The following is a 15,608-nucleotide window of genomic DNA, read 5'->3' as shown; positions in this document are numbered from 1 at the left end:
TCTTTGCCTCAGTGTTCCTAAGTGAGGGGCAGGACAAGGCTCTCATTGGGATTGTAGAGAGGCAGCAGCAAGGCACCAGACTGCCATGCGTAGACCCTGAGGTGGTGCAGAGTCACTTGGAGGAACTGGATGCCTTTGAGTCGGCAGGCCCGGATGAGCTCCATCCAAGGGTACTGAAGGCACTGGCTGACGCCATTGCACAGCCACTGGTAGTAATATTTGAACACTTGTGGCACACGGGCCAGGTCCCGGAGGACTGGAAAAGGGCCAATGTGGTCCCCATTTTCAAGAAGGGGAGGAAGGAGGACCCAGGCAACTATAGGCCAGTCAGTCTCACCTCCATCCTAGGCAAAGTCTTTGAAAAAATTATCAAGGCTCACATTTGCAAGAGCCCAGCAGGGCAAATTATGCTGAGGGGAAACCAGCATGGGTTCATAGCAGGCAGATCATGCCTGACTAATCTAGTCTCTTTTTATGACCAAGTTACAAAACGCCTGGATGCAGGAGTAGGGGTTGATGTCATATACTTAGACTTCAGGAAGGCTTTTGATACGGTATCCCACCCCATACTGGTAAACGAGTTAAGAGGCTGTGACTTGGATGACTACACGGTCCGGTGGGTGGAGAATTGGCTAGAGGGTTGCACCCAGAGAGTCGTAGTGGATGGGTTGGTATCGACCTGGAAGGGTGTGGGCAGTGGGGTCCCACAGGGCTCGGTCCTTGGACCGATACTCTTCAATGTCTTCATCAGCAACTTGGACGAGGGAGTGAAGTGTACTCTGTCCAAGTTTGCGGATGACACAACTGTGGGGAGAAGTGGACATGCCGGAAGGCAGGGAACAACTACAAGCAGACCTGGACAGGTTGGACATACGGGCAGAAAACAACAGAATACAATTCAACAAGGAGAAATGCAAAGTGCTACACCTAGGGAGGAAAAATGTCCAGCATACCTACTGCCTAGGAAATGACCTGCTTGGTGGCACGGAAGCAGAAAGGGATCTTGGAGTCCTAGTGGACTCCAAAATGAACATGAGTCGTCAGTGTGACAAAGCCATCAGAAAAGCTAACGGCATTTTATTGTGCAACAGCAGATGCATGACGAACAGATCCAAGGAGGAGATACTTCCCCTCTATCGGGTGCTGGTCAGACCGCAGTTGGAATACTGTGTGCAATTTTGGATGCCGCACTTCAAGAGGGATGTGGATAACCTGGAGAGGGTCCAGAGAAGGGCCACCCGTATGGTTAAGGGCTTGCAGGCCAAGCCCTATGAGGAGAGACTGGGGCACCTGGAGCTCTTCAGCCTCCGCAAGAGAAGGTTGAGAGGCGACCTTGTGGCTGCCTATAAGTTCATCACGGGGGCACAGAAGGGAATTGGTGAGGTTTTATTCACCAAGGCACCCCCGGGGGTTACAAGAAATAATGGCCACAAGCTAGCAGAGAGCAGATTTAGATTGGACATTAGGAAGAACTTCTTCACAGTTCGAGTGACCAAGGTCTGGAACGGGCTCCCAAGGGAGGTGGTGCTCTCCCCTACCCTGGGGGTCTTCAAGAAGAGGTTAGATAAGCATCTAGCTGGGGTCATCTAAACCCAGCACTCTTTCCTGTCTATGCAGGGGGTCGGACTCAATGATCTATTGAGGTCCCTTCCGACCCTAACATCTATGAATCTATGAATCTCTACCAGAGATCTTTGGGCTTCCTCCTAGGAGTCCCAAATTAACAAATGTACAGGCATATGAAGTCATGTATTGGAAGGAAAAAGATGTTTCTATTCAAAAATTAACTGGAATTAAAAGCAAGTTTGTATATTGCTTAATTTTCTCTGCTGCTTTGTATAAATGTTGTCTCTTGTTCCTTTGCTTTTGAGTATAAATACAAGCATGTAAATGGGCAAAGTGTGGATAGAAAACCTAATCTGCCTACCTGAATAGGCATTAAAATAGGGCTGTAACCCAAGAGGAAAAACCTCGCCTGCCTGAATACTTGCCACACAAGCTGAATGGTAGTGATATGATGCTTGCTCTTAAAAAATCCTCCAAAACTCACCAGTTTTGGACAAATCCAGGACTAAAATGTAACCCTTCAGCAGGGCACAAGTTGAAAGCAACAAGGGCTGGGTTCAAATTTTGGGATACCTAAATGGTTTTTACTGTGGCTCAAGCCCTAACCTAGAAATATGGTATCACTGAATTTGGCTGGGGTATCCACCATAAACAAGCCCCCCCTCTTTGCAAGCCATATAAACACAAAAGGATAGGTTTGTTACAGTAAACAATGGCAAAGAAAGCAAAGGAAACACCAAATCCAATTTAAACATTCTTATATACAACTGCTGAAGCTTCCTTAACTTGATGAAGGGTTTTTGAACCCGAAAGCTTGCATAATAACTATTCTCCAACCATTTGGGTTGGTCTAATAAAAGATATCAAATTCACCCAAGGAACCTTGTCTGCCTATATACAAAGTATAGGCTTTAGTTTACACCCCTTTGGGAGAAACTCTACCCATGCCCAGGCAGTCTGAGACATGGGGGGGGGGGGCTCGCCCAAGGGTCAGTTCTGGGCACCTGCACCCCTATACCTGCTACTCACCAGAAAAAACCTATGAGCTGCTCCTTTGGTTTTGCTGCTTCTTGGGAAGCTGTTAGGGAGCAAAGATCTTTCTGCAGTGTAAGGGGCCCCCTCGTTGCTCCCTGGGAAGGTGTAGGGTGCCAATTTCCATGTCCATAGTGGCTTTGAGGGGGTGACTTGCAGCTTCAGTCAGTATCCCTCACCTCCATTATTCCTAGTCCCAGTCCCCACCTCTACAGGGGGGCAGCAAGTTTGTAAAAAACCTCAAAGAAAGGGAGCCATCCAGGCCTGGGCCTGAACATACAGTGGGGCTCAGCTATGGAGCTCCACTGAGACGCAACAGCTATAAAACAGTAAGGGGGTAGGGGACAGGTCTGTTTGCACTTACCCTGGACTGGGCAACAAAAGAGAATCGGACCCATCCGGCTGTGGCCTGGACATCTAGTCTCGCTCAACTACACAGCTAAGCAGGCCTGTCCTAGCCACTAACTGCCAGGACTCCATTCCTGGTCAGTTTGCTGTAGAAATCAATACCCGCCATGATATTATTCCACTCAAGGCCTTAAGTCTGCCAGACTAATTCTGACCAAAGCTACGAGCAAGACCAAAGAAGTTGCAACAGCAACTAAAATATGCCAGGCTCTCAGCCCTGGCCCAAAGCAGGCCAGGCTTTTAATCCTGGTCCGAATTGGCCAGCAAAAAATGCCAAACTCCAACCCTGGTCAGGTCTGCTCTGAGAATTAATACCTCCACAGTATTATCCCACTTAAAAGAGGGAGAGCAGAGGAGTCCCTTCTCCCCAGCTATCCTTTAGCTACACAGGCCTCAGCCCCAAAGAGCACATGGGCTGAGCTGAGGTCCTTACATGCTTTGTCCTAACATCACCCCAGCTTTTCCAATCACGGCTTGCTCTGCTTTAGCTCCTTTCTTAGCCAATTAATTTAGAAAGATCACTGCCCAGTTTGGCCAGTCAGGCTTGGGGTCTGATCCCCTGGCTTATGTAACTGCCCCCCATCCCATGCCCTTTTGCTTACTGGAAACAGGAAGGTGGAGGTTTAAATAAAAGCCACTGGTATGGGGCACTGCCTGGGGGGGTGGGAATGTTATTGCCTATGTACAGGCAAAGGAGATAGCCAGACACACAGCAGGCATACAGAACAGGAATATATATATAGCAAAGCAGATACAAAACAAAAACAAAATGCAATCCTATTTAAACTAAAACAAAATACCTAGTAACATGAAAACTAGAACACACTTTACAGCAAATCTTGTACATTTTGTGTGTTACAAAAACTGCTCTTACAGTTGCCTAGCCAAGACAGGCCTTCACTGGTGACAACAGCTAACAAAGATGGGTTAAGCTAAGCAATTTTCCACCCTCTTTTTGTTTAGAAAGGGAAGACAACTTTGGCTGAAGTACTGGCATTTGAGCATCCCTCATCGCAGTTATTTATGTCTTCAAATAAAAGCCTACTCAAGTAACATGTTTCAAAGTTTGACTAAACCTGAAGCCTACTGGGCTTATAGTATATGTATTTGAGATGGTACAAGAATGTGCAGGGATGGAGACAGGAGACAATGAAAAATGGGGCAGCAAGAGAGAGAGACTGGAAAATATTGGTGCTCTGCAGAGGGCATCCCTGGCCCCCATTGGGAAGAGGGTAGGGTGACCACCTGTCCCTAATTAGGCAGGACAATCCCAAAATGGGAACAGCAAGCCCTGGTCTTGGGCTGCATGACTCCAGGACAGCATTTGTCCCAGATTCCCAGTATTGTGCAGGGATCCGGGTTTTCCATTCACTGCAGAAAAATGCAGGAAATGGCAGGTTTCCCTTTGCAGGCTGGCAGAGTTCTAGCCAGCAAGGTGCAGTGGAGAGCAGGGCCAGTGGAGGCAGCATGTGCATATGTGCACATGCACACCAGGAATACAGCCCCAGGCAGTGGTGGAGAGCAGATCCCCCAGGTGCCTGGAGGTAAGTCTTCGGCGGGGGGTTGCAGATTGAGGCCCCTACCATGAGTGAGGGAGTGGGGCAGGGGCTGGGGCTGGGCCTGGGCCTGGGGATGCTGCCCAGCCAGGGTAATACATGGGACCTGGGCCTGGAGCCAAGGTGGGGAGCAGAACAGAGCCACAAGCAGCTTATTCAGGGGGCAGAGGGGAGGCAGCTCCCTGACATTGTGCACACTCCTAGGGAGGGGGTAGTGGGGGGGGTGCATATGCCCCCCAGACTTGTGCATAGGGTGGGGGTGGATGCTGGGTGGAGGGAGGGCAGCAGGAAAGGGAGCCCCAAGCCTGCAGCGGGCAGCCCACATCTTCCCCCATCCCCTCACAGGCTCCACTCAGCTATGCCGGGGTGGGGGCATCGTCTTAGGCTTCCCCCCGGCAAAAATAAGTCAGCACCTATGTGTTCACTCCTCCCATAGCAATCATACTGGGGGAGGTTTGTAATTTTTTGAGATAGCTATTAAGTAACAAAACAATAGGAGTTTGAGGCTAATAGAAGGATAAAGACTGGAACATGAAGATAGGCTGGGAATCTATTAGAGACCAGTGACTGAGAGAAAGCATGTAGAAGTATGCACTACTATGTTCTGACTTACCTGTAACCATGCAGATTGGAGTAGCATCATAACCAGTTCTATGTGGACCTCTGCTCAGAATAAAGGGGGGCTGGGGAGGAAGGATCAATCAAACAGTAGTGAGATGCATAAAGAACAGGCCTGAAAACACTATACAGGCATTATGCATAACAGTAATACCTCCTTAATATGGTGTTCAGTTCAGATGGCCATGTATCAAAGCGTAGTTAATGAAAATTAAGGGTCTCTGGGAGGGGGGCTAAGATACTGATCAGAGTCTAAAAACAATAGCTGTGTGGAGAGATTGAAAGGATGACAACCTGTTTAGAGAAGTGCATAAAGGGCATTATGTTATTAAAGTGTAAGAAGAGCAGGATGCTCTTGTTGCTCTCATATAATACAAGAACACATTCAATTATATGACAACAAGATTCAGATATTTAAAGGAACTACATACAAAAAAATATAACCTATTGGATTTCGTGTCACAAGATGTTACAGAAGCCAAGGGCTTAGTAATCTTCCAAAAGAAGGAGATATTTATGTGAACAACAGCATCCACAGTTCTATTAGGCTTTTTATATTACTTATTTAGGGAAAAAAAACCACCCTGAAGTTTCAACATATTAGTTGCTAGAGGTTTGGCAGGTTATTTTGCAGTTGCCAGGTCCAGGGTTTCTTGTCCCTTCCTCAAGCTACTGGCCTAGGCAGAGCAAAATTCTGCTCTGGTTAGAGACTTCTTACATAGTAAAAAACTTAGTACTGCAACAATGCAATGTAGAAAAAAATGAGCATCAGAAAGACCTAGCAGAGCTCCATCCTGTCGTGACTGCCTGGAGGGACAGTCGCAAGAACTTGCAACTAATACTACCCCCTGCACACTGTGGGCGCATCTACATGAAACGTGCATTTACTTAGTACTAGATTATACTAAACAAGTACATAAATAGCATAATCAAGTACAAAATAAATGTTCAGTAGAGTTACTGTGCAGTAGCACCAGCAAATAAATGCCTTTTAAGTGACACTACTGCACAGTATTATTCAGCTGCTGCAGTCAGTGTCTTGTGAGAGGGAACAAACATCTCTGAATAGTGAATCCTAGAAGCAGTGTAGGCAGCTGGGACATTTTCATTAAACATGCTGTTTCACTACAACCAACATGTTTCACAGAGGCTTGCCCACCTGGTTAAGTTTTCCTCAAAGAAATTCTCTCACGCTATTGCTGCTTGGTCTCCCACATCTCCGCCACTGCGCTAAGCAGGAACCTATTCCCTACCACATCTTCTGAAGGGAAAAAAGTGAAGAGTTTGGTCCTAAACAGACAATTATACTTTCACAAAACAGAAGAGTTTGGTTTTGTCCTATTACGGAATGAAAGGTTTGTAATCTTTAAAACAAATGCCAAGACATATGAATTCTTGTCCCCTGGCCAGCTCTAAACAGCAGTTGCTTCCTCCTTCCACTAGCACCGTTGGACCCTCACTCTCCTCCTTACCAACATGAGACTCTTCCCCATGGTGGTAGAAGGATAAAAAATGGGAAAAAGGAGAATGAGAAAGACAGAAATAATGTGAGCCCTGTAAGATAATGGCCAAATTACCAGAACTAGCCTGGATGGCTCTGGCCATTCACCTGCTAGAGGAATAGGGAAACAAGGGTGTGCATATTGAAGACAGGATGTGTCCCTAGCATGGCAAAAAACTACGTACCTGTGACAGGAATTGAAGAGCCCACTGTGGCATCACTGTTTCATGCTTGTCTGAGTGAGCAGGGTCTCAGTGTACCTACATACCCTCCCACGTTCTCTCACTGGTGCCTGTTACCAAAGAGCAACTGAGAAATCATTAACCAAAATGTTGAGATCATCTCTCAGAGCCTAACAGGACCTGAAAAAAGGGAGAGAAGGAGCCAGAGCTGATAATGCTCAAACACCATTACCCTTTCCAAATAAAGAGTGGAGGGCACATTTCAGAAACAAGCAACGTGAATCCCCAAAAGCCCCTGTGAAAAGGCCCAATAACGAACTGACTTAAAAGACAGTAGTGGGAACATTAAACAGTTGTCCAGCAAGCCAAGGTTCAAACCATAGCCAGCAGCACAATTAAGTGCTTAAAAAAATCAGCACTGCCAACTTCAAATTAACCTATCACTTTAGAGGCAGCTAACATAGAGAATATAGGATGGGGGTAAAAGGGTCAGGGAGTCAAAATTCATGACAGGGAGCAAATGAGCTGTCACTTTCTGAACAACCTGTGAGCCAGGGAGATGCCTGACTGAATCCCCAGCTACCAGACAGTCCTGCTGACTGGGCCTCATGATCATAAGGGCATGTGCTGCTCTTGCAATGCTGTTCAAGAAGGTTGTAGGTTGTGCATCTGAATGAACCCACTCAAACACCACCAGGCACACTGTAGGAAAAGGTGTGGTCAAAAGATGCCACGGTGTGTAATCTGACGCATGCTGATCAGAATGCATCCCTTGATGCAGGAGGCCACAAAGGAAGAAAGACAATCTGTCCGCAGGGATGAGCTCTAGCCAGCAGTTAGTGGAAAAAGCAATTCCATGGCCATGCTAGGAACTTAAGGGTGGCATTTCACAGCTGATCTTAAGTATGAAAGATGGAAAATGTCACTCTTCTGAGTCACTTCATCTCAAAAGCCAATCCAGCACTGTACAAACTATCCTGTATATTTTCTAGAATGCCGAAACTATTTTCTAGTTTTAAATCTTTCCCATGGACAGGGGTGACACCATGAAGTCACAGATGAGGAATTTAAAAAATGCACGAAGACAAACTTTTTAACGTTAATATTGAAAGGAGGATTGTTTTAATCTGAATACTGTTACGTAGCCTCATTCTTACAGTTTGTCTTTCATTCCATGAAGAAGATTTATTCTAGGCCATGATCCTACAGTTCAATATGGGATTATCTTTCCAGGTTAGTTCATAACTTGTGTATAATGAATGCTCTAATTTTCTGTCAGTAGAGCACACAATTTATTCACGTACTCATCTGTGAACCCTCCCTCAATTCATAACAAAGTTTATTTTAATCATGACTTTTCCATAATGACCATTTACTAGGTCAAATCAGTGACTAGTTCCATCATTTCTAGAGCATGAAAACCTAGAACATCTTTTACTGATCTTTAGCTACCGCCCAGCCCATCCATCAATCAGGCATGAAGACTCAGAACACACTGTTAAACACAAGCTATGCCTTTGATCCATTATTCACTTTAGCCATGCCTCTGAACATACGCAACAAGTCAAAGAACCTGGGAGGCTTTTGCAATTTCTCCTACGCTAACAATTATTACAACAAATATATTAAATCAAAAATCAGGGCCTGATCCAATGCCCAAGAAAGGCTCCTGCTGAATACAATGAGCATTGACTCTGATCCCTGAAGCATAACTCTTTCTTCCGTGGGGTGTCATATGAATCAAGGCTTGTCTAAACTAAGTTGAAGTGGCAAAGCTGCCTCTAGTGTGGAAGAATTACTGCAGTATAAAAACTCTAACACCAGTACAACTTATTCCAGTTTGGACACCAAAATAAATTTTACTGCTTCAAAAACACCATCATCCAGTATGACTGTATCTATGCTGGGTGTTGCCAGTCTAATCATGCCTGCAAATATACAACATAAATAAAATAGCAATTGTTTTACCAATACCATTCTACTGCTGAACGGTTTAAGTGCAGGCTGGCTGACAGCAAGGGATGTTTAGACAAACAGCCTTCAGTCTTAGAGCTTCACATGCTCCTTTAGGATTTTACAGCCAGCTCAAAGAACTCTCCAATAACCAAATGAACCTAAATTTAGACTCTGGCAAGCCGAAGGACAGAGAGTGTCAGCTGTCCTGCTCTACTCAGGATCCCTTGGTTTCTCTGCTGCAGTGCTTTGGTGAGGGGGAGCACAGTTACAAGCTATCTACACCTAGACCCTCTTCTCCATCCCAGGAAGAAATGTTTTCAATCAAAAAACATTTTAATGCATGTGTGTGAACACGTTGGCTTTCAACAGACTTAAACAATGGACTTAAGCTTGGATTGGTTTGAATGCCTCAGTGATGAGTTGAAGCTTCAACCACTTCTGAGTTAGGTAGGCAAACACTTTCATCAAGTCAAATGAAGAAAGATTTCTTTTATTTATTTCAGGTTGTGTAACTGAAAAATGACAGAACTAAATTAGCTCACACTGCAATACTGACAAAATTTAGATTGAGCAAAAACACTGAAAATTAATCCCCAAAAGAAATTTAATTTGAAGAAAATGAATGGCAACTAAGAAAAAAAAATGGAGGTCAGATTGAAAACTGGACCGCTGAATTTAATTGTGCAAACACTGACTTTCAGTGCTGCAGAGACTATGTTATCAGATGCATTTTATCCAGTACAGTTCATTTATCTGACCGTGAACAACTCCTATAGGATCCAATTCAGCAAAACACAGAGGCACATGTTTTAGAGTAATGCTGAACAGAACTGGATTTAAGCACATGGTTGTGAGCACTTCGTTGAATGAGGGGCAGTTGTGAGCTGGCAAAGATGAAGATAGTATCAATGGAATGATATTTGTCAATAGATGTGCAAGAATAAAAATAAATTGATCAAACGTCACTTTCTGTTTTAAGAATGAAGGACTTCATCCCACAAAGCTGCAGCATGCAAATTCATTCTGGGGGAGGGAAGAGCACAGAGAAGACAAAAGCAAGTGTGACAGTTATTAATGTACCTTTGATGATATACTGCAAAGGTTAGTAGGGACCAGGAAGGTGATGATTAACTGACATTTTTGCAGCAGTGACAAACCTCATAGTTCAAATATCAAAAAGAGGAATACCATAACTTCCCCCTGTAATCATAAAGCAGCTGTATAGATCGAAGCTTGGCCTCAACAGAAACATCTTTTATCCCACTCACACGAATTTGAAAGCAGAAGAAAAGGATGCCCAAAAGCATGTTATTAATTTGTTGCTTATTATCAGCTCAAACCATACATATTGCTTTATACACCAGTTAACAAGCAGCTCCTTGGCACCAGAAGCTTACAGTCTACTTTGGATGTGACACAGCAGGGATTGCAAACAAAGGGGGTGGGGGGGAGAACGAGGTTGCATGCATAAAGAAATGAAAGCGGCTTCTTGTGCATCATATAGGGGAACACCGGTCAGGCTGCCTCTAGGGGTCACAATCACACTTGAGAGAAAGAATGAAGGATCAGAAGGGAAAGCAGGAAAAATAGTGGAAGAGAGGTAGGATGGCAGTTGGCCAATTTGCCTGTGGTGTGGTAATTTCAAGCCCTCCCCACCCCCAACAAGCTATTTACTGGGAAGCAGCACCAACTGTGCTTGTCCTGGGACAGCTACCAGTTACTGTGCATCAACCAGCCATAGCAGCAGCCGTATAAGATTGTCAATGCACATTTCACTGCATAGTGACAGTCTTTCCGCTCTCTTGCTTTTGTTTGTCCTGTAGCTCAGTAATTAGTGCCAACCTTCTTTAGCATGGCAAAAGGGTCCATCTTCAAGTCCCCTCCCATCTTCTGCAGGGTTGCTCTTGCTAGACTTCTCTAGGGTTTGTTTGTTTTTTTTGTTATTGGGGGGGGTTGGTTTTGGCAAAATGTGTGGTCTAATACATAGGGTTAGTACCTGCAGGTTTGCAGCTACACCACCAAATCAATTACATTCAGGAGTTATTTAGCACAAAATAATAGTGTTCAGATGTGCAATAGGGAACCGATCTTTATAAAGTTAAGATTAAAAGTTTGCCAAGTTCCTTATTCCTATCACTGCTCCTGAACATACAACAGAAACCCTGAACACACTGCATCAGATATCTGCTCCACAGCTTTTTCCTCTGCCATTCTACCTTACTATTTGAGCACGAAAGCCTTTGGAGACAGAACCTCTTAATACTGAATAACCTAGAGATTTAAGAGTAGGGAGCAAAGCACTTCCCAATCTGCTAAAAGTAAGGCAATCCATTAATCAGTTGTCTTATAAAAACCTGAGTGTAGTTAAGATTGTAGCACCCTTGCTTGTGTACTTTCTCATGAACTGTATAATTCAGAATCACACTTGACTTGCAGATACCTTAATAGTAATGCCACTTGTCTAAAAGATCAGCATTCTGCAGCATATATAATTGTCAGACAGTCGATTACTAGGTAACATAAAGTCATACTGAAAAAAATAATCTACCATGGTTTTTTTTTCCTAATTTAATATAATTTGTGTTAATCTGGTATCTGAAGCTTTTGTTTTCCTATATACACAGTACTGTATTTACTCACATACCATATACACCCGTATCACAAAAAATAACTATTCAAAATTGAGGAGCATGTTTTAAGCAGGGAATTTGATTTCTGTGCCAGAATGGAGACACGAGGACACTGTAATGGTTTGTTTTTGTTTGTGGGGGGAGGTTGGGGGGGGGAGCAGTTCTGTTGCCACTCCTTCTGCTCCTGGCCACATGGAGGAAGGGTGGAGTCTGCTGCTGCTGTTCAGGTCACTTTCTCCTTACAAACTGTGCAGTTCAAGCTTTAACCCTGTCACAGCCACTGCCAACATGGCAGCATCTTTTAGCTGAGCAGCAGCCAATTTGGCAGTGGCTGTGATGAAGTTAAAGCTTCAGCTGCAGAATTTGCATAGAGGAAGCAAGTGACGCATGTGCCCAAGAGCAGTCAGCCATGGTGAGCCTGTGCTGTAGCAGGGAAGGCTCTGGAAAAACCTTTTTTTCTTCATTCTGCCTTCCAAAAACAAGGTGCATGTCTTCTTCAGGGGCATATGGTATGCAGTAAAATACAGTATGTTGTTTCAGTCTAGATTACTTAATTTTCAAATTAAGGAATGATAGAAGACAGGAAGCCTCCCTGAGTATGAGAAGACATAGCAACTCACTCTAACATCTGCACTCAATTGTTAGCACCTCACATGTTCTTGGAGGAGGAGCAGACAAAAAGATTCAATTGCTCTCAAAGATGCAATAGGTTGAAAACTGTTACTTCTCTAAAAACATTATTTAGGGTGGCTTGGCTGTTGGAAATCCTAAAGACAAAACTGTATCACTTTCTATTTATGAAAATGCTTTTTGTCTAATCCGCAATCCCTTGCAGTCAAATATGATTGTCTTCTATGATTGCCTTAGCTATGGGTCTGAAGATGGCCAATACGGCCAATCCAGGATCAACAGATTCTGTTGCACCTCGGGCATGTTTCCTTCGGGTTGGGTGGTTCTGGATTCTTGATTCAGTCCATGACATGCTTTTCCTGCCACTCCCAATTTTCTGGCTCCTGTTATAAGGTTTCAAAGTACTGAGATCATTGCAGTGGACTCTTCCCCCATTTGGGATGGTCCTAGACAATAGTCTCCAATGGGTTGATGTTGATGTTGCATTTTTTCAAGTTGGTCTTGAGGATGTCCTTGAAGTACTTTCTCAGCCCTCAAGCATACACCTTGACTGAGCTGGGAGAATAAAACTTGCTTCAGGAATCTGGAGTTGGACACCCAGATGATGTGACCAACCCAGCAAAGCTGATGTTGGATGATCATTACCTCAGCACTTGTAGTGTTTGCTTGCAAGAGGACACTGATGTTGGTGCATCTGTCTTCCCATTGGGTTCAAAGGATCTTCCACAGGCAGTGTTGATGGTACTTCTCTAGCAAGTTAAGGTGTCTCTTGTATGTTGTCCATATCCAAGTTCTGTACAGTAAGGTGAGGATCATGGTTGCTTAATAAACCATTTGCTTGGTTTCAGATCTGATGTTGCAATCTTTGAACACCTGTTTCTTCAGGCATCTAAGGGCTGCATTTGAGGTGATGTTAGATTTCTTCATCTATGTCAGGCTTCTGCGAGAGATGACTTCCAAGGTATGGAAAAAAACCAACCTTCTCCAGAGTCTCACCATAAGTTTGAATTACCAGAGCTGAGAACTGCTTATTAAGAGCTTGTTAATAGAGGGCCTTAGCTTGCTGCATGTTAGGTGTCAGTCCTATTTTTTTCTATGCCTTGGCCAAGACACTGACGATTACCTGAAGGTCTGCTTCCGAGTGAGCACATGCTACAGCATCATCAGCATACTGTAGCTCGATGGTTGAGGTCAGAGTCATCTTAGTTTTGGCTTGGAGTCAGCTGAATTGAACATCTTACCATCCATTCAGTAGTTTAGCTCCACTCTGACTGGAAGCTTATTGATGGTCAGATGTAGCATTGTGGTAAGGAATATCAAGAAGAACATTGGGGCGATGACACAGTCTTGCTTAACTCCCATCTTAACCTCAAAGGGGTTGGGGACAGATCCATTACTCAGAACCACCACCTGCATACCATCATGGAGCAGGAAGAGAATGATGCTGAATTTTGGTGGGCATCCATACTTCAGCAGGATCTTCCATGGTGTTTCTCAATTGACAAAGAGTTGAAGGCTTTCATGACGTCAAAGAAGGCCAGGTTGAAAGGTTCCCAGCATTTTTCCTACAGCTGGTGAGCAGTGAAAATCATGTCAGTTGTGCCTCTTGATGCCTTAAACCCACACTGAGATTCTGGGAAGGGCTCTTCAGCAAGTGGAAGAAGATAGTTCAGGAGGGTTCTTGCAATGATCTTTCCTGTGGGGGACCTCAAGACAATCCCCCTGTAATTGCCACAGTCAGACAGAATTGTATCACTTCCTCTTTATGAAAATGATTTTTGTCTAACTTGGATGAAAGAGAGAAGTAGTTAGCCCTGTGAGGCAGAACGCAGGGCAGGATGGCACCTTACAAACTAAATTGTTCAGAAACACATACGTTTTCAGAGGCAACATTGCTTATTTGGGTGAAATGAAAGTGTTCAAGATCCTAAGGAAAGAAAAGATGGAAAACAGTACACTGAACAGTGGACTGCAAAGAAGTAGACTTTAACAAACTCAGGGAATTAGTGAACAAGATCCCATGGCAGACAAGTCCAGGGGGAAAAGGAGTACAGGAGAGATAGTTGTCCTCTAAAGGAAGAATATTAAGGGCATGAGAGAAGGTTATCCCAATATGAAGGAACATTAAGAAGGGCAGGAAGAGATCAGCCTGGCTAGATAGTAAACTCTTCAATGTCTAGAAACTGAAAAAGGAATCCCACAAAAAGTAACAACTTGGCCACATTACTAAGAATAAAAATAAAAGCATAGCACAGGCATGTTATACTCACAAAATCTGGAAAGCCAAAACACAAACTGAGCTATGTCTAGCAAGGGACATAAAATGAAAAAATAAGCCTTCTTTAAATATAAGTAAGAAGACAACCAATAAAAGTGTAGGTTCCTTCAATAGCATAACTAGGAGTGGGCAAGAGGGGCACCAAGTTAGGAGGGCACCAGATTCACCCTTCTGCCCCTGCAGATTCACCCTCCTGTTCCCCAGCAAGAAGAGCAGCTGCACACCTTACCTCTGCCTGGAAATCAAAAACAGATCCCAGTGGAGGTGGTGGTGGCTGCTGCTGCAGTGGCAGCTTCTGCTGTAAGAGCAACAGCTGGTGCAGGCAGAGCATGCAGAGGTGGAAGCACCAGCTCAGCCAGGGCCTAGCATGGGTGAAACTGATGCAGGATGCCAGCCCTGCTCATTTTGCCACTGGGTCCCTTACTAGATTAATTTAATAATGAAATAGATCAGGGTTGCCAAATTCATCTGAACCTGTGGGCTTGGTGAGGGGTGCTGGACTGCTCTGGGATGTGCTGCATGCTGTGCCCACACTGAACCAGCCCTGTGTCATGGCTCCAGCAAGCAGGACTGGTCTGTGGGTCTGATCCAGACCAGATCCAGCATACAGACCAGTCCAAAGTGGGTGTCACATGCATTGCACACCCTGGACCAACCCTGCATGCAGCACCTGCCACTAGACCTGGAACCAATCCAGTGTGTCCGGTTGGAGCTGGTGTAAAGTACATCCAGTGTGTGTAGGGCTGGTCCAAGACCCACAGGCAGCACTGCAGGCTGGATAATGGGGCTCTGCAGGTCATGTCTGGCCTACAGACCATATCTTTCACCCCCCCCTCCCCTGGAATAAATAATCACTCTAGAGCAGAGGAAGATCAAGTTAGAGATGGCTGTTTTCAAATCATCAGGGAGTATTCCTGCAATACTGAAGGAGTTGTCTGGAGCAATTGTAAAGCCATCAACTATCATCTTTGAAAACTGATAGAGACCAGGTGAGGCACCAGAAGACTGGAAAAGGGCAAATATGGTGCTCAAAAAAATGCAACAAGGAAGACTCAGAGAATTGCAAATAGGCCAGACAGACTTTAATACCCAAAAAGATACTGAAGCATATCAAATAATTTATTTCTAAGCATACACCAGCAACCTACAGCCCACAGGACATATCTGGCCCTGAAAGTGTTTGGATCTAGCAGACATAGATCTGATCCTGCCTACAGCAGCACAAGGCCTCACTCTGTTGAGTCCCTCTTC

This window comes from Alligator mississippiensis, chromosome 5 (genome assembly GCF_030867095.1).
Source record: "Alligator mississippiensis isolate rAllMis1 chromosome 5, rAllMis1, whole genome shotgun sequence".
Taxonomy (NCBI): Eukaryota; Metazoa; Chordata; order Crocodylia; family Alligatoridae; genus Alligator; species Alligator mississippiensis.
This window is presented reverse-complemented; position numbering follows the sequence as displayed.